The sequence below is a fragment of the Jaculus jaculus genome, chromosome 1 (genome assembly GCF_020740685.1).
Source record: "Jaculus jaculus isolate mJacJac1 chromosome 1, mJacJac1.mat.Y.cur, whole genome shotgun sequence".
In the NCBI taxonomy this organism is placed as follows: Eukaryota; Metazoa; Chordata; class Mammalia; order Rodentia; family Dipodidae; genus Jaculus; species Jaculus jaculus.
Genome location: NC_059102.1, coordinates 179,938,188 through 179,965,397, shown reverse-complemented (window position 1 = coordinate 179,965,397; position 27,210 = coordinate 179,938,188). Strand labels below are relative to the sequence as shown.

The following is a 27,210-nucleotide window of genomic DNA, read 5'->3' as shown; positions in this document are numbered from 1 at the left end:
ATCATCAGCTTCATCCCAGTGTACAGTACAACCTCCGCTGCCAGGACCCAGGCTGTCTGCACACACACTCTTCCATTTTCCATCTTTCTTTACAGAAAGAAAGCATGTGTACTAAAGTCTCAACCACACCAATGAAAGGAACATTGAAGTAAAACTTAAAATTTTACAGAAACCCAAAATGAAGGAGGTTGGAGAATAGTCTATAGGAGAATAGTGACAACAAAGCTAAGAGTTTACAGCTAGTTGCCACATTTACTGAACAGTTACTTAATCATTTAAAGAACTACAATGCAGGAACCTGGACAGAATCTTATAAATACCACAAAAAGGATAGAGGGTGTGGTTGCCTCAGCATAATCAATAAATACTTAATAAAAGTAAAGGTATGGGAGATATATTTCAAATCAATATAAAGAACTAATGACTAGAGCTGTAAAAAACAACAAAAAAAGGAATGGGTTACCTTATGAGGTAGTGGGCTCCCTGTCATTAGAAGTATTCAAGAATGCTGCATATCATATCCCCCTCTTGGAGATTCACAATGCACATTAGCATATTAAAGGTTCTGAGAAGTCCTGCAGTAAAGAAACCTGTTTAACTTTGTTTAATGCAGCATTTCCCAAATTATTTGTCCATAGAACCCTTTTCCCACCCCAGCCCCCACCCTAATAATAGTCATTCAGTTTCTGTGGAAGTAGAGCTTTCCTCAGCATACATTATAGAAAATAATGGCCTACATTTTTTAAATGTAGTCTTCAGTATGCACTTGACTAAGCATCAACCTGTCAGAGTTGTAGGAAAAGGAATTGCTCCCCAGGATTAAAAAGTTCAGAGGAGCCCCTTGAGGTCCTTTCTTCAAGATTCCATGATGCTATTACATCACAAAGTAACAGATCTTGATGACTGACTTTAAAAGGTTCCATGAGAAAAAGGTAAGTGGAAGTACATGGTGGTAAAATCTAAGGTTAGCTGCTGGTTCGCCTGTCTCCCTTACATGTTCACAACCCAATCCCTACAAGGTAAGAGAGACATTGAAGAGGGCCATAAATTACCAAAAAAAAAAAAAGCCTTAACCAAATATGTATTGTACCCATTCTCCAAACTAAGTTAAATAATATTTGAGAGAAATAATTTTAAAAAGTAGAAGACTGCAAAATTCCAGCTTTTATGAGTTGCTTTTTTAAAATAATACACACTCTCCAAATAAAGTTAGTATCTGTTTGATGTTCAGTCACCAGGCTGCCAAGTGTAATCTGTGATCTGGAATTAGGCATTCAAACACTAATTGTGATGAGTTATAAGCCATGGCAAAGCCTATGAAAGTAGAAATTGGGTAAAATGTGTTCGTGTATATGTGTGTTGTTCAATTTTTTTTAATTATATGAAACAAGACACACTAAAAACATAGTTATCAGACACAAAGCCAGTCTAATATTAAGTTAAAGAATATAATCACTAAAGGGGTTCCAAATTTCAAAGTCAAGGTTCCCACAGTTACATGTTAACCTCACCAGTTTATACATATACTAAGTGCATCAAATTAAACAGCACAGTAAGTAATAAAAAACACAATGGGAACCTTAACTTCGATATAATTATCAGTCTTAACTACTAAGGCACTTCTGGCTAGCAGGACCTTTATGTTTTTCTCAAGCTATCAAACTCAAGACATGCAAGCCTAGCAGAAGTGTCAGAAACAACAGCACGTCCGATATAGCCATGTGAAGTCAAACAAAAATTTACTTTCAATGCAAACAGCAAAGCTGCATTTCCTGAGACAAAGTTTTTTTTTTGGAAAAAAAAAGAAAGAAAGAAAGAAAGAAATAGCTGAATATTGAACTCTTTGTGGCTAGCACCAAGCATACTGCTTAGTGATAGTACTTACCAATGTGGGGGGAACCAACTCTCCTTCAGCTCTCTATACCCCTATAACAGAAGGAAAAAGAGGAGTTAAGGCTACAGACAGATATAGGTCATCAAACGCTAAGACTAAAATATTTCAGGGAAAAAAATGAAACATATAACTGTCTCCAAATTTTAAAGCCCAAAAGTAAACAAAAAAAATCGAGTTTTTATAGCCAAAAAGAAATTGGGTACAGTTAAGTGACTGCTTTAATGTAGTCTTTCAGTACAAGGGGAAAAAAGTACAGAGACTCTTCAACAACGGGGAAGGGCACTGGTAGGAGCACATACTCCCCCAAAGTTCAAGGTCTAACTTTTTGTTGTTGTTTTGGTGTTATGATTTGTGATTCCAAGGTAGGGTCTCACACTAGCCTAGGCTGACCTGGAATGTAGTACCAGGCTGGCCTTCAACTTACATACTTCCACCTCAGCCTCCCAAATGCTGGGATTAAAGGTGTGTGCCACCACACACAAGTTTAACTTATTTTTTGTTTTGCTATGGACATAGAATCTCACTCTAGCCCAGGCTGACCTGGAAATCACTCTGTAGTCCCAGGGTTCAAATTCACAGGGATCCTCATATCCCTTCCTCCTGGGTGTTGGGATTTAAAGGTGTGCACCACCATGCCTGGCAAGAGTCTAACTTATGATTCCTCAAAAATTTAACTGCTAAAGCCAGGTGTTGATGAGAAGCTTTACCAATAAAACAAAGTTCATCAGCAAATAACTCTGTGCACTCTATGCAACATGGGGAAAATATAGTGAAACATAGGTAATAACCACAAGATAAGCAATTTACTGAAGAGATGATTTGCTCACATGAAGATGGTCAGAATACTGCCACACTTTCAACAGAAGTTCCCAACACCAAACTTAAGACCCATTGCCACCGTGACAAAAGGCAGCTGCAGTTAGCAGCCCAGTGCAGCTGGGATCTAACACAGAGCCTTTACATTTGTTCACATCTCTCGTGACCATGCATAGCATCATCATGTGCTTCTGTCTTTAAGGTTTGATAGATGTTAACCTTGATAATAGATTTATGTCTAATTTGTACTAAATGACAAAAAGATATATATATACACACACACATATGTTTGTGTGTATATATGTATGTATTTTATGCACTGAAATGACCTACCTGCTTGCTATAGGAAAAAACTGAACAAAGTCCTAAGCTTGATCTTAAATGGTGCTTTTCTAATAAATCTTAAGTGGTCTTTTTTTCTTTTCTTTTCTTTTTGGTTTTTCGAGGTAGGATCTCACTCTAGCCCAGACTGACCTGGAATTCACTATGTAGTCTCAGGGTGGCTTTGAACTCATGGCAGTCCTCCTACCTCTGCCTCCCAAGTGCTGGGATTAAAGGTGTGCGCCACCATGCCCGGCCCTTAAGTGGTCTTTTTCTAATAAATCTTGAAATGAGTTTGCATAGGCCTTAAATGCACACATTATATAATATATAAAATACAGATATATGTAAATTCCTAAGAAAATTTTACTCAAACTTTCATTTGCATTCTTAAATGTACCTCATACTTTATATACCACAAACATATAATATTTTTGTATTTTTTATGAGAGAGAGAATTAGCGTACCAGGGCCTCCAGCCACTGCAATTGAACTCTAGACACATGTGCACATGTGCACATGTGCAACCTTACATGCTTGTATCACCTTGTATGTCTTGCTTACATGGGCGCTGGAGAGTTGAACATGGGTCCTTAGGCTTCACAGGCAAGCTCCTTAACTGCTAAGCCATCTCTCCAGCCCACAATGGTTTTTCACAGTGCATATGCTAATCAGTGACGAGGCCAGAAAGATAATCAAAAGTTCTGGGATTTTGGTTCAATATTAGGGAACTAAAATAAAAATGACCCCCTTTAGGTATAGAAGTTGTCAACACATTTTTTTAATTTAAAAAAAGGTGCCCGTAACATTTTAGTATTCAACTACCTAATTTCCAAATGCCATGCCCTGTAAGTGTCTTCATTATGCCTAAAACATAGTGTGTTGACCTATGTTACTCCAGTTGTTTCCTCAGGGTATTGCAAAAGATCTTGTCACTATGATTAGCAAGCGTCTTTAACCATGTACAGCCACATTAAACACACAGCAAAATTATTTAAAAGAATTTCCAACTCATGCAGTCTGTATTCATTGCCACAGAAATTCAATTTGCTCTTCTATCCTCTCTTCTCTTAACTACAGCTCTTTTCAAAGTTGTTGGGTCCATTTAATGACTTTTTTTGTTTTATTTATTTATTTTTTAATATTTTTATTTATTTATTTATTTGACAGAGAAAGAGGGGGAGAGAGAGAATGGGTGCACCAGGGCTTTCAGCCATTGTATACAAACTCCAGATGTGTGACCCCTTGTGCACCTGGCTAATGTAGGTCCTGGGGAATCAAACCTGGGTCCTTTGGCTTTGCAGGCAAATGCCTTAACCACTAAGCCATCCCTCCAGCCTTTTTGTTTTATTTTTAAGGCAGGGTCTCACTCTAGTCCAGGCTGACCCAGAATTCACTATGTAGTCTCAGGGTGGTCTCAAACTCATAGTAATCCTCCTACCTCTGCCTCCCAGTGCTGGGATTAAAGGCATGTGCCACCACACCCAGCTTAAATGACAATTTTTAATACCAAGATTAGAATGGCACCCCAACCAAAATAAAACTCATGCAAAACTCTACAGAATGATCCACTCACTAAAAAGATTCTGAGTGTCCACTAGCTTCAAATGACCCCCTCCCCCTAGGACAGTAAACTTTAAGTTGTAGCTAACCCCTACTCATCTGGATTCAAAGCAGTAGTGCAACTTCCAGAAACAGTTTCATGTCTACAGGTATTCTGAGTCTCTTCAGGTTGTTTTTCATGTATACCCTACATTCAGGATAAGGTACTTATCAGCCAGGCCCCCAGGGAAGTGTCCAGGCTCTTTTGGTGGTGTTTTGTTGTTATTGTTTGAAGATAACTGAAGTCTCATAGAAATAATGCCCATTTATAAAAGGTTTGGCTTGTGTGTGGTGTTAGTATATGTATGTGTGTTGGCACATTTGGGGGGGATTGTGTACACATGTATGTGCATGTGTGTGGCAATCAGAGGCTGCAATGGGTTATCTTCCTCAGTCACTTTCCATCTTATTTTGTTTGAGACAACTTGTCAATTAGGCTAAACCAGCTTGCCAGTAAGTCTGGGGGGTTCTGCTGTCTCCATCTCCCCAGTGCTGGGATTATAAGCACATACCACCACACCTAGCTTTTACAATGGTGTAGGGGATCCTCATCCTTACAGTAAATATGTAATCCACTGAGCCATCTTCCCAGCCTTAGCATGTTTTAAAATACGTTTTTGTTTCCTCTAGCCAAAGTCTTATATACTTTTTTCCAGAGTTCTTCAACTTTGTGAGATTTTATATGTATGTATGTATGTATGTATGTATATGTATTTGTTTTTTGGTTTTTTTTTTGAGGTAGGGTCCTGCTCTAGCCCAAGCTGACCTGGAATTCACCATGTAGTCTCAGGGTGGCCTCGAACCCATGGTGATCCTCCTACCTCTGCCTAATGAGTGCTAGGGCTAAAGCATGCACCACCATGACTGGCAACTTTGTGATTTTTAATAATGCAGATAACTTTTATTCTTCTAAAAAAATTTCAAATAAAATATAATTGTACCCACAAAAAAAGTTATCATGCCAGGTGTGGTAAAGCACGCCTTTAATCCCAGCACTCAGGAGGCAGAAGTAGGAGGATCACCGTGAGTTCGAGGCCACCCTGAGAGTACATGGTGAATTCCAGGTCAGCCTGGGCTAGAGCAGGACCCTACCTCGTGGAAAAAAAAAAAAAAAAAAGGAATTATCATTCCAGTTATCTACAGGACATTGATCACTCAGAAAATACCTAAAACAGTCGCAGGCACACAGTAAGTGCTCAATATATGATTAAGTCAATGAACTGACTAGACACAACCTGTCAGGTTTCTCTTCCCAGTTCCTTTTTATTGAAGCAAGCCCAACAGAATGGCTCTTTTTTTTTTTTTTTTTTTTAATGCAAGAGTGAGTGAGAAACAACTGGTAAGCCAGGGCCTCTAGCCACTGCAACTGAACTCCAAACGTGTGTACTCCTTTGGACGCATGTGCGACCTTACACACTTGTATCACTGTACATTTGGTTTACATGGGACCAGGACAGTCAAACATGTGTCCTTAGGCTTCACAGACGAGCCCCTTAACTGCTAAGCCATCTCTCCAGCCCCCCAGTTCCTTTTTTAAAATAAATAAATATTTATTTATTTATTTTACTTGCAAGTAGAAAAAAAAAGAAAGTGTATGGGTACACTAGGGCCTCTTGCCACTACAAATGTCCAAATGCATAAGCCACTTTGTACATGTGGTTTATGTGGGCACAGGGGAATCAAACCTGGGCTGGCAGGCTTTGCAAGCAAGCAAGCTCTTTTAATCATTGAGCATCTCCCCAGCCCCCAGTTCCCTTTCTTGTTATGTCTTTCAGGATGGAGATAACTTCTTAAATATCACTCTCCCAAAGTACTGGTAAGTGAATAACTTTCTAAAACTATTTTTGCCGAATTGTTCACTAGGAAATAAAATTATAGTATTTAAAAATGTAACAAAAAGTCTGATAAACTGTACCAAATGAAAATTAAGAACTTCTGTTCATTTAAAAAGAAAAATACTAAAGCAAACCACAGAATTACAAATGATAATTGTAATACATATATAATCCACAAAGGCCCAGGGTATATGCAACATGTTGAAACTCAAAAGCAATCAAGAGAGGATGAGATTTAACTCCACACACAATCAGGAGAGGATGGGATTTAACTTCTATTTATACAGCATTTAAGAAAGTATAATCATGTAAACTCCTCTGAAAAGTCAATAAAAAGACAGTGCAATGTATGCATACCCTATCTCAGGCATTTTCTCCACAATTCAGAAGCAAAGGCAATCCTAAGCAAATGAAGTAAAAATTTTACCATGGTATCATAAACTCTTTTTCTAAATATATTATTATTTATTTATAAGAGAGAGAGAAAAAATAGGTGTGCCAGGGCACCTAGCCACTGCAAACGTACTCCAGAAGCATGCACCAGCCACCATGTGCATCTGGCTTATGTGAGCACTGGGGAGTCAAACCTGGGTCTAGGCTTCATAGGCAAGCACCTTAAGGGCTGAGACATTCTCCAGTCCATGAAATCTTAATATCGTGAAAATGTTCATAAAATTTTTTTACAGACTGCAGAAATCACACAGGAAAGCAAAGCCGACGAGATGAAATGACTTCTCAAAGGTTACTCAGCTAGTTGGTGGCAAAGCTAAAGAGCTTACAGACCCTGAGATTGTTTGCACACTTTTCCACTACACCTCACTTTCTCTTACACAATGGTATAGTTACTCTTTTAAGAAACAAGATACAACGAACACAGGGAAATACTTTTAATAAAGTTTACATATATAGTCTCAGAGAAAAATTACATATGTATGCTGTTTAGGGCAAGTTTTAAAATAAAAAATCTTTTATGTCTCTGAAGGATCCCCACAAGAGGGCTTTAGAGGTCTGTTAACTCCAACAGTCACTAAATTCTATATATGTAAAGTTTTATAAAGGTACAACTTTCAGGGAAGAGGGTTCCTAGCTTCAGTTTAGATTGGCAAAAAGATTTAAGGTACCCAAGAAGGGCCTGGGCAGATGGCTCAATGGATAAAGGCACTCATTTGCAAAGCCTGTTAGCCTGGGTTCAATACACCAACCACCCATGTAAAGCCAGACACAAAAGACCCAGGTGCATGCAGAATTAAATTTAAAAAATTAAAAAGATACCCAAAAAGAATAAGATATTTTTAGACTAATGATTCTTAACCATGGCACATCAAAACTCTAGAAGTGTTTCTTCTGAAGACTAATTATTAACTAACTACTATTTGGAGGCTGAATTAAAAAAAGTAAAAGTAATAGGCTGTGGTGGCACATGCCTTTAATCCCAGCACTTGGGAGGCAGAGATGAGGAGGATCGCCATAAATTCGAGGCCGCCCTGAGACTACATGGTGAATTCCAGTTCAGCCTGAGCTACAGTGAGACCCTTCCTCGAAGAAAAAAAAATAAACACTTTATTTCTATAGTTTAGTAAAGCTGAACAGCAAAATGCAAGATGTACACATAAGTCTGTTCTTTCTACACTATCCATATCCAGAAAGTACCAAATATAAAAAACAAGTTTGATTTTCTCATGTTAAGCTGGCAGAGTCTACTTAATTTGTTCACACACATTTCATACTTGTAACTAAGTAATTCATGACCTTAACTAAATCTTAAATTTTGAAAACAAGGATTTCTTCCTTAAAATACATTCAAAAGCTGAATATGGTGACACATCTCTGCATTGAGAGGTGGCTGGCACAGTTAGATTCAGAGTTGGAAGACAGCCTGAGCATAGCATACCAAGTTCCAGGTCAGCCTAGGCAACATAGTGAAACCAAGGCTACATGGTAAGACTCTGTCTTTAATGAAAAGAAAAAGAAACAAAGACAAATAAGAATCCATTCAAAATATATGAGTTAGAAGCAATTAGTTTTCCTTTTAGAGATGAGTATTATTTGCTAATAAAACTCGAAACAATTTTTTTTCAAAATGAAAACTGTTCACATCTCTACAAGTTCACAGCTTCTTTAATTAGAGCTATCAAAGAAACAAGTCATCCAAAGTGGGAAGATGGCTCAGTGGTTAAGATGCTTGCTTGCAAAGCCTAACACCCAGGATTCAATTCCCCAGTATTCACATAACGCCATTTGCACAAAGTAGCACATGCATCGGAATTTGTAGTGGCAAGAGGCCCTGGTGCACCCATAGTCACTATCTCTGTCTGCCTGTTTCTCTGTCTCTCTCAAATAAATAAATAAAAATAAATCAAAGATGATTAGTAGCCACTTTTAAAGTATCTTTTTAAAAAAAATATCTGAAACCTATGCACAAAATCTGTGTTATACAATAAACTTTGTAGAGAAAATTTCAATATTATAACATTTTAAATTAGGCTAAAATTTAATTCACTCCACCACAAATTTCAAATGATTAAGTTTATAGCTTGTGCTCAATCATAAATTTTGATAAGGGACTAGAATAGCACAGATAACTGTCATTCAAAAATACTTTAAAATGTCACCTTACTTAGAAGATTCAACCTCTCCTTTTCTCTTACTATACCTGACAGTAGTTCAATAACTTTTATATATGATAAGCTTTATTGCTTCTCTTCTGTCCTTCCTAACTTCCAACAGAAAGTACATTAAGTTTGAAATAAATTTAAATGTAGATAAATGGTTAGAAGAAAAAGCAGACTCCACTTGATGAGGTTGAGTCCTTGTGGCCCTAACAGCATAATCCCTCTTGTCCTCTACCTCTTGCCCTGTCACGGACATCCTCCTAGCACTTCTCCCTTTACTCACCAGTACCTATTTTTTTTTTAATATTTTTTGTCCATTTTTTATTTATTTATTTGAGAGTGACAGACACAGAGCGAAAGACAGATAGAGGGAGACAGAGAGAGAATGGGCGCGCCAGGGCCTCCGGCCACTGCAAACAAACTCCAGACACGTGCGCCCCCTTGTGCATCTGGCTAACGTGGGACCTGGGGAATCAAGCTTCAAACCGGGGTCCTTAAGCTTCACAGGCAAGCGCTTAACCACTAAGCCATCTCTCCAGCCCACCAGTACCTATTTTCTCCTTGACACTAAAGGATCACTTTGTTGCTTCATTGTTTAAAAAACAAAATGAAAATAAGAGAATTTATTCCTAAAAACAGAGGAAATTGTCTTCCTTCACTACATATTCCTCTCTAATTACCATCCTGTCTCCTGCTCCCATTGACAAGGCTTCCTGAGTGTTCTCCACACAGACTCTCCCTCTTCTCCCTCCCATTCTATGGTCAACCCACTCCACTAGGGCTTTTCCCGCTGCACATTCTCAAGATCACCAATAACCTCTGTTGCTAAATCTCCAAGTTAACTCTTGTCCTCACTTTCTTGTCCTCTCAGTGTTATTTGATCATTTTTTTCTTTTGAAATTCTTTTCTTCTCTTGACTCCCAGGACACCATCCTCTTGGTCTTCCTCCTAATCTCTCTGGTCACTCTTCTCCACTTCCTTTGCTGGTTCCCCCTCATCTCCAAGTTCTATAACGTTAAATTTCCCTAGAGATCAATTTGACTCTCTTTTCCATGGGGGAACTCACCCAGTCACACAGCTACAAAAAGAATTCATACAGTTGCAATTCCCAAATTTCTTATCTCTGGCCCAGACTTTTCCTCTGAATTCCAAATTCATATACTCAATGTCCCACTCAACACTTGTCAAAGAGGTATCTTGGGTAGGGAGAGGTATCTTGAGCTTGACAAGTCCAAAATTAAACTCCTGACTACCTAACCTCCAGCCTCCTCCTCAGTCATTCTTATCTCAGTAAACGGCAACCCCATCCTTCCAGAAAAAAAATTAATAAAATTACCCTCTTATTCCTACATCTCACATCCAACCCAACCACTAGCCATGTTGCCTCTATCTTCAAAATGTATCTACTATGGAGATGGGGAAATGACGCAATTGGGAAAAGTGCTTAACACCCAAACATGAGAACCTGAGTTCAATTCCCAGTACCCATAAAAATGTTGGTATGATGGTGTATGCCTGTAATCCCAGCACTAGGGAAAGGATCTCTGGAGGTCACCATCCAATCTAACTAAAATGGTAAGCTCCAGGCCAATGAGACAACTTGTCTAAAAAAGAGGTAGCTAGGGCTGGAGAGATAGCTTAGTAGTTAAGTTGCTTGCCTGCAAAGCCAAAGGATCCAGATTCAATTCTGTATTAACCACGCAAGCCAGATGCACATCATGTTGCATGTGTCTGGAGTTTGCAGTGGTTCTCCCTCCCCCCACAATAAATAAAAATAAAATATTTTTTAAAGAGGTAGCTAGGGATGGCTTAGTGGTTAAGGCACTAGCCTGAAAAGCTAAAGGACCCAGGTTCGATTCCCCAGGACCCACGTAGGCCAAATGCACAAGGTAGCACATGTTTCTGGAATTCCTTTACATCAGCTGAAGGCCCTGGTGTGTCCATTCTCTCTCTATCTGGCCCCTGTCTCTCTCCTTCTCTCTCAAATATGAAAAAAAAATTAAAAATAGGTAGCTAGCATACCTGAGGATAATACTTAAATTTATCCTCTGTCCTACACACACACACACACACACACACACACCCACAAAGCCTATTTTTGTGTCTTAGTTTCATGATCACCTTCTTGGTCTAACTCACCAGCAGATGTCACCTACATTATTGAAATGGCCCCCAACTGACATCCCCCGCTCCTATCCCAGCCCACTACAAGTTATTCTCTTCCCAACCAGAGTACAGTATATTTTCAAAATCCAACATAGAGCCTGTTACTCTGGTCTCTAAATCCTCCAGTAGCTTAGCATCAAACTCAAAAGGTTAAAGTTCTTTAGCAGTGGCCTACAGACACTAAGGGGTTTGGGCTTTGCCACTCTCCCATCCCCCCACCTCCCAAACTGCTCCAGCAATCCTGGCATCTTGTCTACACACTGACCAAGCCGTGTTCCCTGCTCAGAGCTCTTCTACTTGCTTTTCCCTCTGGCCAGCACACTCTCATCCTCCAAACACTGTCATAGCTTACACCCTCAAAATATTTACAAAGTCTACAGCAGTTACATAGTAGGTGATATGGGCAATATTAAAATAAAGATTAAAACTATAATCATAATTGTTCCTTCAACCTCCTAACTATCTAACTCTCACCTGGAAACTGGAGTCCAGATAAAGACTTACTGGTTGACAGACTTTCCACATCCATCCTTATTCCCAAGTCTCCCTTCCTTTAAACCAGAATATCCTCTTTTCAATCACTTATTTTTTTATTTCTTTTTCAGTGCAGGGGCTGGAAACACAAGACCTTGCACATGCTAGGTCGACACTCAACCTCTGAGTACTCTCTCCAGGCTCGATATCCATTTAACCACATGTCTCATCTTGTAAGCTATATGAATTACTTCCATAGTCAGACTACACACATACACACAAACATAGAGATAATACTTTGAACAAGTAGTAGTTCTCAAGAGTAAATCAGGAGCACAAATAAAGTAACACAGATTCACAAGCTACCCTTAAGGCTTCTACACAGTTTGGAGCCCAGATATTTTTTTTCCTAGTTACCTCAGAAGATTCTAATGGGCAGCTAGGGCCTACCTATAGTATTTTCCCACCCTAGTTGCCTAAGAGATGAACCTTCAGATCATTTAAAACTCAAAGGATAGCCAGGCGTGGTGGCGCATGCCTTTAATCTTAGCACTGGGGAGGCAGAGGTAGGAGGGAGGATCACCATGAGCTCAAGGCTACCCTGAGACTACACAGTGAATTCCAGGTCAGCCTGGGCTAGAGTGAGACTCTACCTCAGAAAATAAAAAAATTTAAAAAAAGATGAGGGACAAAATTTCAGCCAAAACCCTGCTCCCATCTAGAAATACTCCCATTAGATTGCATGCAAGGAAATGGAATTCACAGAAAGATGGAGTAAACAGAGATCAATACTTGACCAGTGACTATATGTCTAAGCTCTAAGACAGTGAGTATTAACTTCAGTATGCTTGCAAAATGTGAACTGCTCTAACAAAAGGCTTAAGAGGCCAGAGAGTATGGAAAGAATTATAAGCAAAAAAATAAATAAGTAGCAATAATGTTTACCAAGTCCTCTTGCAAGATGCACAAAAACTGTTGAAGTCATGTATTTTGTGGTTGAGGAAGAGTAACAGAAATAAGCAGAAAGAAGCCTTGCTTCATAGCACAAAATACAAACAAGTTCACAAGTTTCTACAGCTCAGAGCTGTGCATGCTTTGAGTCTAATCATAATGAAAAGTTAATTACAGACCAGACTTAGTAAATCATTCCAGATCCCAAGACAACTCAAACTCTATCTTAATAGTCAGTTAACCTCAAGACCAAAACCCTTGCTATCAACAACAAACAACCCAGGTATCTACAAGGCATTATAAGAGTCTGGGCTTATCTTGGTGTATAGGGATTTAAGCAAGTGCTTCCTATTAACACTAATGGGAGTTTGGAGCATACACACCAAGGAAAAGGGTGAATACCAAGCACTGCATCTGCAGAAACTTCAATCCACGAGCTGTAAGCACAGGGAGTTCTCTCAGACCCAAATGCCTATATCTCTGAAGTACAAAGATAATTCAAATGAAAGCCATCAAGAAAGTCCACTGGTAAACACCAGACAAGGAATAAAAAAAAGAAATAAGACTGTTGTTGGGAAAAAAGAAGAAAAGAAAAAAAAACTAAGCTAGACAAAAAAAAAAAAAAAAAACACTATTGAAACTATTGAATTGCTAGGGATGAAATATAGCACATGAAAATAAATTGACAGCATTAAAGCAACCAAGTTTTTAGAAAATTAAAACACAACAAACCCAAGTACAGCCAGAGCTTATCCAAAAGAAAAAACACCCCCCCCCAAAAAAAAACTATACCCCTGGTACAGCCCTACGTACACTACAGTTCTTGGTTTTAAACACAGAAGAAAATTCCTGAGATTTTGATAGCCAAGAAAAATCAGAGTACTTCCAGACAAACAGGTAATAACCACGAGCTGCTGAGGACAGGACGGCCACAACTGACTGAAGCAGCACCGCAGCCCCTCAGTGTGCTCTGTCCTGCCTCTCCTCTCAGTACAGCACCGCCGCACTACTAGGCTGCAAAATGAGCAGGTGCCTTTCAAGCTGCGGGAGAATCAGTGATGGCGCACACTCACTCCTAATGCTAACACAAACACAAAGGGAATGATACTCCTTCACTTTCAGGGACTTTAGAAATGCAAGGGTTTACCATGGCCCTAGGAAACTAAGAGCAGGCCTTATGGAAGAAGTGAGAGAAAAGCAAGGTTTTTCCCAAATAAACATTTCAAAGATTAAAAAGAATGAACATTTATTTTAGTTCATAGGACTTTGGCAACCATCCACTTTCTTTAAAAAAAAAAAAAAAAAAAAAAAACAGAGAAAGAAAGAAATTAAGATTTCTCCTGCTTCTATCATCAAAGAAAATCAGAATCTTTTCAACTACATAGGTTTAACAATACAAATAAAGAACCCTGACTGTGGCCTAAAATTTAAAAGTGGTTCTAAAGCAATTTACCTTTTTTAAAACTTATGATGTAGTCTGGGCTGGAGTTAAGGCACTTGCCTACAAAGAAAGCTAAAGGATCCTGGTTCACATCCCCAGTACCCACATAAAGCCAGATGCACAAAGTGGTGCGTGTGTCTGGAATTCATCTGCAGTGGCTGGAGGCCCTGCAGCACTCATTTTGTCTACCTCTCTCCTCTCTCTCTTTACTTGCAAATAAATGAATTTTTAAAAATTATGTATACCAATCAATTTTTTATTGTTGTTGCTAACACTAATGAGCATCCATCTCTATGTGCACTTGGAAATGTGATGGAAAACTTGAAACAATTTCAATATGCTAGAAGTTTTAACTTTTGAAACAAAACCTACAAACAGGTGTCAAAGCATAAAACCCAGCTTGCACTAAGTGAGTAGTCCTAAAACTTGAAAGTGAAAGAAACGTAAAGTCTCAAAAAGAAGCTGTTTGCTTGATATTAATGCTAGCCTTGAAAACCAAAAGTATGTTCTGTTACAGAAGACTGAAATCAGGGCTTCCATTAACCTTGTTTTTTAAAAAAAAATCCCATGAGCATGGATTTTTCTCCTAAGTCTCTTCATCAGAGCAGCATGGGGTCCCATTAGGCACCCTACTTTACTTCCACCTTATAAATAACGTTAGCTATTTGCTATTTCCATGGAAACCAAGTACAGAGAAACCCACTTAAATGAATACCGGTTAAAGGAATAAGTTTTATTTCAGAAAGGTTTTCTGCCATTCTAGATGAACTCTACTGGGGAATACTACAAAGTCTTCTTAAGGATAATTTTTTAAAATATATCTTTGGTGTAGAGGAAGCTTATTAAAGGTCCTGTTAAATAAGTATACTCCAGCACTAAACTAAATATGCTAAACAACATCATAACATTAAAGATACATTTTCTACATACTGCACAGGGGTTTCAATGCACAACTTTCACTGATGAGGCTACCTTATGCATTGGGGTGGAATAATTACCCCTCTGGGTCTAATTTAAACTCATAAAACCAAAGAAATCCAGAAGTCAGGCTACCATCACCTTTAGTGACTAGGAATGAATGGGCCTCACATCGCAGGCGCAGGCACAGCTTACTATTCCAAGGAGGAGCAAACAAGGGAGTGATAACTAAGTTCCTCATCGCTGTTACTTGGTCTAAGGTTAACAGTCCAATTTCCCTCCTTCACTTACTATTGTATAAGTTATAACATGTATTCCTTAATACAGACAGTTTAAGCAGAAAATATTTATAAAGAAATGCAGAACAAGATCATATAGTACTCTACACATGCTAGGCATGCCTATCATAGCTGGCATATAAAAGATATAGACAGACAAGTGTATATAAAATAACACATTTAGGAACAGTAAATTCAAAATAGATGATCAGAATTTTTTCTAAAGAGCTAGGGATATCAGCTCAGTTGGTAAAATGTTTTTCTAACATGCACAGAGTCCTGGGTTCAACCCCCACAACTGCACACCAGTAATCCCACCACTTAAGAGGTACAGGCAGGAAATCAAGGTCATCCTTGGCTCCACATGAATCCCAGACCAGCCTGGACTATATGAAACCCTGTCTCAAAATAGTAATAATGCATCTAGAGTTCGTTTGCAGCAGCTAGAGGCTCTGATGTGCCTATTCTCTCTCTCTCTTGCTCTCCCTCTATCTGCCTCTTTCTCTCTTTCAATAAATAAACAATTTTTTAAATAGTTATAATAATCAATCATAATATTTTTTTAATTCTAAAAAGGGTAAGAAAAATTAAACCTCTCTAGCAGTCATAGTTCTTCATTAAGCTAGTTTTGGCTTAGATACCATCAATAAGTTAAAAGACAAGAACAGTTTACCCTAAAAGGGATTACCAATATTCAACTGAATAGCGTACAGAAGAAATTTACATTCTGACACACACTCTTCCTTGGTGTGTTCCAATGTCTGTGTGTACTTTGAAGACACTGTTCTTGGCATGTAAAGACAATAAAAAACACTGTAAAGACAATAAAACTGGGGGCTAGGGAGATGGATTAGCAGTTAAACATGCTTGCTTGCAAAGCCTGCTGGCCAGGGTTTGACTCCCCAATAATCATGTAAAGCCAGACACAAAAGTGGCTCTAGCGTACACACACACACACAAACACACACACACATAAATGCATAGATACTTTTTAAAAGAGGCTTTGATAACTGCTGAAGATGAAGAACGGTTATATGAGATTTGTGACATTATTCACTCTACTTCTATATGTTTTTAAATTTCATAACTTTTTAATGCTATAAAGTGAAGGCTTTTGTTTCAAATGTTTTTCTCTATATGTAATTAAGTAACAGATGAAAACTGATATATTTTGTACACTAACCTAAAAAATTAATGAAAAGAAAAAAAAGCCAGGTACAGACCTTAGAAACTATGGAATGTAAATGCAATATAGTCATTAACTTAACATGCAACCACAATTTGTTGTTGTTGTTGTTGTTGTTGTTTGAGGTATTGTCTCGCTCTAGTGCAGGCTGACCTGGAATTCACTATGTAGTCTCAGGCTGGCCTTGAACTCAGAGATCCTTCTACCTCTGTCTCCTGGGTGCTAGGATTAAAGTCATGTGCCACCAGGCTAGAAGGGGGGCGGGTGGGGAGAATGGGTGTACCAGGGCCTACAGCCGCTGCAAATAAACTCCAGACACATGCACCACCTTGTGCACCTAGCTTTACATGGGTACTGGGGAATCAAACTTGGGTCATTAGGTTTTACAGGCAAGCACCTTCATCAATGGGCCATCTCTTCAGCCCTAAATTTTACTTTTCTTACTGAACAATTCAGTTAATAATTAAAAACCACTAGGAGGAATTTGGGAAGAGTCTGCTATTTTGCAACAATAAACTAATGGACTATAAATGTTCAATACATAATGATAAGGTAGTAGTACTATTCTAAATTTTATAAACCAAAAAAATTCTAATCTTCCCTATTAATAAAATGCTTTCAGAGTAAGTAACATCATAATTTCCATTTTCTTCTGTTAGGTCAGCAGGACTACTACAAAGAGCAGTCTAGGAAATTATAATTTCTCTTAGTTAAGTAACAACTCTGTACTTCTGCCTCTGTCTCATCCCCTACCAGAAAATACAACTTCTGGGGTAAAAAGACCTTTTTCTATTCTCTCCCTCAGCCCAAAGATAAAATGGTTCACCAACAGTCAGTTACTTTCAAGTGATTTTAAGCTGTATTATCCACAGGCCAGCTGAGGGCCCAAAACTGGGAAGGGGGAGGGGTCTCCACTAACTGCTAAAGCTTTCGTCTTGATAATGGCTCTCTGCTTCAAAACTAATCATTAACAGCACTGTGTATTCAGGAGAAATAGAAATAAAATGGTGGCTCTGGGGAGTAATCAGGCACCAGGCAAAGGAGAGGGTACAAAGAGAAGAGGTGGTGAGAAAAGAAGAGAGGAGCAGAAAGGAGGGCAGCGTGAGCACTCACCACCACCTAGACAGCTTCCTGCATGAACAGGGCAGGCTCTCATCCAGTGAGAATTACAAATTAAGTAGGGAAAGACTGGTTTTAGAAATTGTGCAATTTGGCCGGAGCGACGGCTTAGCAGTTAAGGCATTTGCCTGCAAAGCCAAAGGACCTCAGTTCAATTCCCCAGGACCCATGTAAGCATGATGTACAAAGTGGTATATGTGTCTCAAGTTTGTTTGCAGTGGCTGGAAGCCTTGATGCCCATTATCTCCTCTCTATCTCTCTCTCAAATAAATACAAATAAAATATTTTAAATAAAATAGGGGCTGGTGAGATGGCTTAGTGGTTAAGGCATTTGTCTGCAAAGCCAAAGGACCCAGGTTCAATTCCCCAGGACCCACGTTAGCCAGATGTACAAGGGGGCACAAGCATCTGGAGTTCGTCTGCAGTGGCTAGAGGCCCTGGCGCATGTATTCCCTCTGTATCTCTCTCTCTCTGTCAAATAAATAAAAATAAAATATTTAAAAATAAAATAAAACAAAACAAAAAGAAATTGTGTAATTATTTAAAACAGACACTTGTAGAGTCTAATCCATATATTTATTAAAATGAAATTCTCTTCTAAAATATTCTAAAGTTCACTTAAACAAGTAAAACAACTTTCAAACATCCTTGTAAAGAAAATTTACTGGACCTGGGAATGCATTAGAATAGAATGCATAAGACCCTACATTTCTTCCACAAAATAGCAAAACACAAAACAAATTTAAAAAACACCTGAGGGCTGGAGAGTTCACTCAGTGGTTAAAGACGCTTGCTGGTAGAACCTGATGGCCTGAGTTTAATTCCAAGTACCCATGTAAAACCAGATATTCCCCCTCTTCCTCCAAACTCTTTGCAAGTAAGTAAATAAAAATATATTTTTTAAAACCACCTGAAGAGCTGGATATATGGCTTAGCAGTTAAGGCACTTGCCTGAAAAGCCAAAGGACTCAATTTTGATTCCCCAGGACCCACGTAACCCGAATGCACAAGGTGGCACATGTGTTTATTTGCAGGAGCTGAAGGCCCTATCATGCCCATTTTCTCTCTGTCTCTCTCAAAAAAATAAATAAAAATATTTTTTTAAACCACTTTAACATTAAACAGGGTTGACGGTATGGCTCAATGGTAGAGCATTTGCCTAGCATGTATAAAACCTGGGTTCTAGTCCCTGCACATGAGTCCACCCACACAAGCGCGCGCATGCGCGCGCGCACACACACACACACACACACACGCACACACAAAAGCAAAATAAACAATACCATATATATGTGGTGCTAATTTTAAAACTACTGAGCTTTATTCACTGGCCATTGTACCTACTATAAAGTAGGATTATAATTTTTTAGTGGAAAGAAACTATATATCCATGATAATATTAATTAATTTTTAAAATATGTTGAAAAAGTACAGCACTTTGTTAGAACTTAGAACTTCTGCCCGGAAAACAGAAAGAATGTTTTAGAAACACAAACAAAAATAAAATATAGTAAATACACCAATTCTACTAGTAGGGCCTTCATCAAATAATATACTTCAGTGAGTGAGAACCAATTTAAATAAATAATAGAAGCTACTGAACTACTTTTAATTCAAGTGCTTGCAAGTGGGAACACAGACCACACTCAGGGTGTTTTGGTAAGCTATTACAAATATTGTATTCTGGATCCTAGGGGGTGGAAGGGCAGGGAGCTATACAGATTAAACATCACAAATGTAATTCAGGCATGGTGACTATAATCCCAGTATTGGGGGTGGAAGAGTGGTGAAATAAGAGGATAGTCATGAGTTTGAGCTGGGCTACAGAGTGAATTCCAGGTCAGCATGAACTGAAGTGAGACCCTGCCTCAAAAAAAAAAAATCACAAATGTTTCAGATACAAATCAGCAGTGAATTTAAAAAAAAAAATCTAGTTGCTGGTGGCACATGTCTTTAATCCTAGCACTAGGGAGGCAAAGATAGGAGGACTGCTGGGAGTTCAAGGCCAGCCTAAGATCACAAAGTGAGTTCCAGGTCAGCCTGGGCTAGAGTGAGACCCTACCTCAAAAAAAAAAAAAAAAATCTGGTTTACACTTAATCCCTCCCCTTTCATAAATTACTAAGGGGAGAAGGAGGGAAAACAGAAAAGAGGACAGACATACAAACATTATAATGGGTGTATTAAACATGTAATTCTTTACCAAAAAATAAAACCCCTCAATTTTAAGATCAATGTGGTTTTTCTCATAGTCAACTGCTCCTGGACTCAGTTACTAGGCTTATGACAATTAAATATAGAACGAAAGTAACAAGTACCATAAGAAAAGAGCAAACACCAGATGAAAGGAAATTTCACAAAGGCAAAATGCCCCAAATGAGACAGCAAATAAACTATGCCTATCATTACTAGAAAGCATTTGTATATCCCTCTACATCTCTGGGGTTCTAAGGCTGTTCCCATCAATTCTTACCCATATACATGAGTTACTTTTAAAAACACAAAACTGGGGCTGAAGGGATGGCTTAGCAGTTAAGGCACTTGTCTGTAAAACCAAAGGACCCAGTTTCGATTCCCCAGGACGCACATAAGACAGATGCACAAGGTGGCAAATGCTTCTGGAGTTCATTTGCAACAGCTGAAGGCTCTGGCACACCCATTCTCTCTCTCTCTTCTTTATCTGCCTCTTTCTGTCTCTCTCAAATAAAATTTTAAAAAATTTAAAAACACACACTGATCAGCTCCAATGGCTGACTGGCTGATTAGTATCTTGGACTTTTTGAGTTAAAACACATAATCTACCACTGACCTGATGCTAAGGGGCCTAAAAACTCCATCGCTATCTTGGTAATGCTCTCTGGTTGCTAGGGGTGTGAAGAAAGGTTTATATCACTAGGAGTTTTAATAAAGTATACTGAGTATTTTTAAAAGACTTAGTTAAAACTAACACATTCTGTGTATTTTCTATTTCTCCCAGGGGTATTCATAAATAAGAACTTATTAAATATACTTTTTATCATCTATGCCTTTCTCAGTACATTTTCAGGGAAGGGAAATCCTCCTTATTTTTGCCAGCTAAACTGTTCCACATTTACTCGTTTTCCACAAACTTTTAGTGGACTATAACAACAATAATGATACGAACAGCTCTAGTTTATTGAGTGCCTTGAAATTCCTTCATCTTATCTTAACATAAATCCTAGGAGGTTGGTATTATCACCCTGAATCACAGACAAAGAAATTGAAGTCCAAGTAACCGTACCAGGCACAGGCACGATACACATTTATTGAAGAGTTTAAATAATTAGTCCAAGGTTGCACATTCAATTTTAAGTGACTGGATTGCAATATCAACCCAGGGGTCAGACCACAGAGCCCGGGCTCCTTTCTCAACCCTTGAGAAGGAAGGAAAGGAGCCAAGAACAAAGATTAAGCACCACTCATACAGTATTTACTATGTACCCAGAACTTGTACTAGTTTATATACATTAATTCATTTATTCTTCAAAGCAGCCTCAGATGCTGGGTACTATTATTTACTCACACTTTACAGATGAAGAAATTGAAGACAAGGCACAGAGAGGCCAAGGGACCTGGCCAAGGTTATAAGCTAATACATGACAAATCCAAAATTCATGCCAATGTAGGACTGGCTTTGATGCCAATCCTCCTCATCACTGCCATACTAAAAACTTCCCTTGAATTATGGAAAAACCTTTCACCAAATTACTAAACTGTATATTTGAAGTACTTGAAGGAAGAGTAGCAGTGCCTTCACAAGCATGCACGCTACTGTCCATCCTTCTAAGCATGTGCACCAACAGACTGCTTCACAGGCACACAAACGATATCCTCCTAAGCATGTGTACAAGACTGCTGCACAGGCACACAAACTATGTCCATCCTTTCCACAAATGCACCAAATTGCTTCAAAGGCACATGGGTTATGTCCCCAGTGGAACTCAGGAAAGGGACACAGTAAATCTGGTTAAAAGTCCCCAGCCCATCTCTCTACACATTCAGACCCACACTAACTATGCATTGCAAGAAAAAGGCAATTCAGAGGTGCCCTAACAAAATCTTCTATAAAATGAATGTCACCTGGAAACATCCAGAGTGCATATACCTTCTATCACCCTTTCTTCTTCCTAAATACCATTAAAAAATGCAAAAGTAATGAATGAGTTTAAGCTACTTAAAAATCATAACAAATGTCCAATGATAACTATAAATTTAAATGAGAAAAAATAAATGCAAAAATTCTCATAATTTTGTAACTTGTCCAAATTCTGCATTTGAAAGGCACTAGGCCTCTTTGAAAACCAATTCTTATACTAGCTTCTTATCATAAATGTGCCTTGAAGGGTATGGAGAAAAGTCAATTTTTGCCTGAAATTCTAAATATCTTGGTATACATATTTAAAATCATTTCTGCTATATTACAAATTATTGGGCTTTTACCCTAATATCTACTAGCATGACAATTATACAAATGAAAGTATTAAGCAACATAGGACCTATATATTAACACATAGTACATGCAGAATGTAAATGCAAAGCACAGGACTGGACCTGAAGGTACCGAGAACTTCACACAATGCAAACAGGAACTACTGCAGCTCCCTCCATTGACATCGTAAAGTTGCCACATTTTTCTGGGCTCCCTTTTGAATTAATGTGGCATCTGTTCCAAGTACAGCATGCTAACATTTTACTAAAAGATATTCCCATTCTACATTTGTATCTGGTTTGCTTTTTATTTGAACTCCGGTTTTATTTCAGTGGTCATTATTTCTTTATGCCAAGTTGTCAATTTGGCATTCCTAATCTATCTCTTGAGCACAAAAGGGGTGGTGAGGAACCATCAGCTTAAAACCCTCTAACAACAATAATTACAATATGCTTTGCATATAGATTAAATAAAGAAAATAAACAGCACAAAGATTTTTGTAGGCTTCTTAGTACTGAGTCCTGATAAGTTAACGGGCATCTGTTCCTTTCAGAAACAGAATTCTGCTGTGAGGTTTTTGGGGGTGGGGGAGAAGTAAACAAACACTCAATAGAATAATTCAAGTTACAAAGTTTGGTCTTATGAAATGATTTCAATAATTTACACATTATCCAACCCTATCAAGTGCTAATTGCTTCCTAAGACATCCTCAAAACTGCTGCAGCAACAAGCCAAATACAACCACTTGTACTTAACATGCATGCTGCATACTCTACAATGTTACGTCATATCAGGCACAGAGAAGACGCTTACCAAGCTATCCTGCGTTCTATAAACTGCCTAACAACAACGGAAAAAGGCACTGCCATTTCTGTGCAACTGGGAGCTAGCAGAGTAGACAGCCTTATCCTTTTGGTCACCTCTGAAGAAAACAAGCAGGGCTTGCATTTCTGTCTTTTAAAAGCTCCCCTCTTTTAAGGCCTTTACTCTCAATCTTTCAGCCTTTCACAAAAAGAAAGGCTGTTTCTTTAAAACTAAAGAGCTGCAAAAGACCACTCCAACCTAAAAGCCCCACACCTTTTACCAACTGTCCTCCAGCTGTCCCCATGGCTTCCTCTTCTGCAGAAAAAAATGGCCTGGCTAGAGAAGTCTCCAAGTGGGTGTGTACCCCAAGGGGGGGAAAAAAAAAACCCAGATGAAGAAATTACTACAGCTTGCAATTTAAATCTCATCCTTTCAAAAATTTCAACTTGCCTGTATGTTTGATACCAAACATAAAACACCCCTTTAGAATATTATAAATTGGCTGAGAGCCATAATTTTAAAAGAGTAGAAACTATGGGTTAGGAGGGCCAAGGACAGAATGTAAGCAAGTGAATTTGGCTACACCACTAATCTGCTTTTGGTCTGCCTCAGTTTCACCACCCATGAAATTAACTGACCTCTTTGTACACTAACAAGACTACTGGGAGGAAGAAAATATCCTCTTGGGTGTGGCCTGAGCCACTTCAAATGAAAAGCATGTCAGGCATGGTGGCACAGGCCTTTAATCCCAGCACTCAGGAGGCAAAGGTAGGAGGATCACCATGAGTTCGAGGCCACCCTGAGACTAGAGTGAATTCCGGGTCAGCCTGGACTAGAGTAAAATCCTACCTCAAAAAACCAAAAGGAAAAAAAAAAAAAAAGAAAGAAAAGCATATAAAGCATATTCATGAGGGCCACCAAGGAGAGGAGAGCACTCTTACCTTGGCTTGTTAAAAACACTGTAGTGGAGTACATGGTAATTCTTCGTATTTTTAGGAAGGACTTCAGCACTTTGCTGAATGTGAGTCCTAAGAGGGATAAAGCAATCTGCGATGCAGGGTACATCCTAGGGTTAGAAAGGACTGGGTGTTTTTTAAATGACTATAATGAAAACTTTTTATTGCTATGTAATAAAATTTTCAATTTAAAAATTACTAAGGTGAATTTTTACAAATAACCTTAACAACAAGTTACAACACTCAGACCAGAATCAAAATGGAAAGCATTCTGATAATTTACCTTAAAAAAAAAAAAGTGCTTTAAAAATAGTGGGATTAGGGCTAGAGAGATGGTTTAGCAGTAAGCATTGCCTGTGAAGCCTATGGACCCCAGTTCGAGGCTCAATTCCCCTGGACCCACATAAGCCAGATGCATAAGGGGGCGCACGCATGTGAAGTTCGTTTGCAGTGGCTGGAGGCCCTGGTGCGCCCATTCTCCATCTATCTGCCTCTTTCTGTCTGTCTGTTGTGGCTCTCAAATACATAAAAAAATAAAAATAGGGCTGGAGAGATGGCTTAGTGGTTAAGCGCTTGCCTGTAAAGCCTAAAGACCCCGGTTTGAGGCTCGGTTCCCCAGGTCCCATGTTAGCCAGATGCACAAGGGGCGCACGCGTCTGGAGTTCGTCTACAGAGGCTGGAAGCCCTGGCGCGCCCATTCTCTCTCTCTCTCTCTCTCTGTCTTTCTCTCTGTGTCTGTCGCTCTCAAATTAATTAATTAATTAATTTAAAAAAATTTTAAAAATGATTAAAAAAATAAAAATAAATTATCTATAATAAAAAAGTGGGGTTATTAGCATAGCATTTGGTAGTGGCTGTGTGAATAGGAAAAGGTTATGGGGTAAGGTCAGCCAACACTACTTATGGGAAGAGGTGAGAACCAAAACTAACTCATAGGCACAATCTCTTTAGACCTGTTAAAACTGTAGGTTTATTAATTAAAATATTATGAGTATTGCCTAGCATGGTGGCACACACCTTTAATCCCAGCACTTGCTTGGGAGACAAGAGGTAGGAGGATCACTGTGAGTCTGAGGCCAGCCTGAGACTACATAGTGAATTCCAGTCAGCCTGGGATAGAGTGATATACTGCCTCAAAAAAAGAAAAGAGAAAAAAAAAAATATATATATATATATATGTATGTATGTATATATATATAATCTTGATTTTAAAACTCTACTTGGTAAATGTTGAATGAATACTTAGGAAGAGACATCACCAGTTAGGAAAAAACAAATACTGAAAATACAACTGATATCTTCATATGTGTCTACCAGAATAAGCAAGTATAATTCTGATATGATGCCTCCTAGGTTACCTATATGGGTCAGAAAGCAATGTTGTCACTTTATATTGACTTTATTTGTAAGTTTTGGTTATAGTAGTTGTTTGTATTTTGAAATAGGGCCTCAGTCTGACCTGGAATTCACTATGGAGTCTCAGGGTGGCCTCAAACTCATAGCAATCTTCCTACCTCTGCCTCCTGAATACTGGGATTAAAGGCATGTGCCACCATGCATGGCTGTCATTGTTACTTTTTTTTTTTTAATTTTTTTAAATTTATTTATTTGAGAGCGACAGACACAGAGAGAAAGACAGATGGAGGGAGAGAGAGAGAATGGGCGCGCCAGGGCTTCCAGCCTCTGCAAACGAACTCCAGACGCGTGCGCCCCCTTGTGCATCTGGCTAACGTGGGACCTGGGGAACCGAGCCTTGAACCGGGGTCCTTAGGCTTCACAGGCAAGCGCTTAACCGCTAAGCCATCTCTCCAGCCCGTCATTGTTACTTTTAAAATTTTAAAAAATAGCTGGGTGTGGTATGCACGCCTGAGCCAGACTGAGGCCCTACCTCAAAAAACCAAAAAAAACACTTAAAATGTTTTTTGCCCCACAGGTAACAGTCTAGACAGTCTAGCCATCCTTTTTTTAAGCTTTTTTTTTTTTTCCCCCTGAGGTAGGGTTTCACTCTAGCCCAGGCTGACCTGGAATTCACTATGTAGTCTCAGGGTGGCCTCGAGCTCACGGTGATCCTCCTACCTCTGCCTCCCAGGTGCTGGGATTAACGCGTGCACCACCACACCTGGCTAAATATTGTTTTTATTTATTTATTTATGAAGAGAGAGAATGGGCATGCCAGCAGGGCCTCTAGCCACTGCAAACAAACTCCAGACACATGCACCACCATGTGCATCTGGCTTACATGGGCAGTGAGGAATTGAACCTGGGTCTTTAGACTTTGCAGGCAAGTGCCTTAACTGCTAAGCCATCTCTCCAGCCCAACCATTTCATTTTTTAAATATTTCATTTATTTGAGAGAGAGAGAGAGAGAGACAGAATGGGCATGCCAGGTCCTCTTAGCCACTGCAAATGAACTCTAGACACATCTACCACCTTATGTATCTGGCTTTACATAGGTACTAGGGAACTGAAGCCAGGTTGTTAGGCTCTGCAAGTACCTTAAGTACTGAGCCATCTCTCTAGCTCTAGCCAACCTTTTGACATTACATTAGGAGGTTGTTATTTACAAGTGTGTTGGGTGACATCCATAGTTATCCTTGGATGCAAGTGGCCCATGACACACGTTGGAAAAGCCTGGTCTATGGCATTAGGTCCTTAACCTTAATGTATATGTCTAAGCACTTCTTTCCCTCCAACCCACTCCCATGACCTGTATGAGCCCAATTTTCAGTAACTAGTGGAGGCTGGAGAGAGAGCTCAGTGGTTAAAGGCACTCACTTATAAATCCTGACAGCCTGGGTTTGATTCCCCAGGGTCCATGTAAAGACAGATACACAAAATGTTGCATGCACCTGAAGTTCATTTGCAGGGGCAGGTGGTGCTGGCATGACTATACTCTCTCTCAAATAAGTAAATAATATTTTTTAAATTGCCAAGTTTTTAAATAGCCACTTTTCTGGAATAAAAAAGTTTTCAAAAGAATGTTACGAAAAAAGAAAAAAGACTGGTTTGGTATAATTCCATGTATTTTGTTTTTGTTTTTTGAGGTAGGGTCTCCCTCTAGCTCAGGCTGACCTGAAATTCACTATGCATCACTATGCAATCTCAAGGTGGCCTCGAACTCACAGTAATCCTCCTGCCTCTGCCTCCTGAGTGCTGGGATTAAAGGCGTGTGCCACCACGCCCAGCTCTTCATGTATTTTTTAAATGTGTATAAAAGTAGGACTGGAGTAGGATAACTTTAAATTTCTATCGTGTGTGTGTGTGTGTGTGTGTGTGTGTGTGTGTGTGTGTGTGTACATGCATGCCTAGAACAGTTTTCGTAACAGACTACTTTTATAATATTTCTTTGAAGAAAGGGCACTTAACTACCACTTTAAAATGTTGACAAG

The 27,210-nt window shown here is 39.0% G+C and overlaps 1 protein-coding gene across 8 annotated transcripts in view; it reads right to left on the bottom strand.

Moving 5' to 3' along the window:
- Phf21a (PHD finger protein 21A) overlaps window positions 1-27,210 on the bottom strand; it is a 261,469-nt gene that overhangs the window by 218,675 nt on the left and 15,584 nt on the right. For 7 of the 8 annotated variants that reach the window (XM_045158358.1, XM_045158336.1, XM_045158344.1 and 4 more), the window contains exons 2-3: window positions 1,886-1,926; window positions 464-575 (exon numbers count right to left, since the gene is read on the bottom strand). The gene's annotated coding sequence lies outside the window, so the exon portion shown is untranslated. The remainder of the gene's footprint in view (window positions 1-463; window positions 576-1,885; window positions 1,927-27,210) is intronic. The other variant, XM_045158320.1, reaches the window with a different exon arrangement.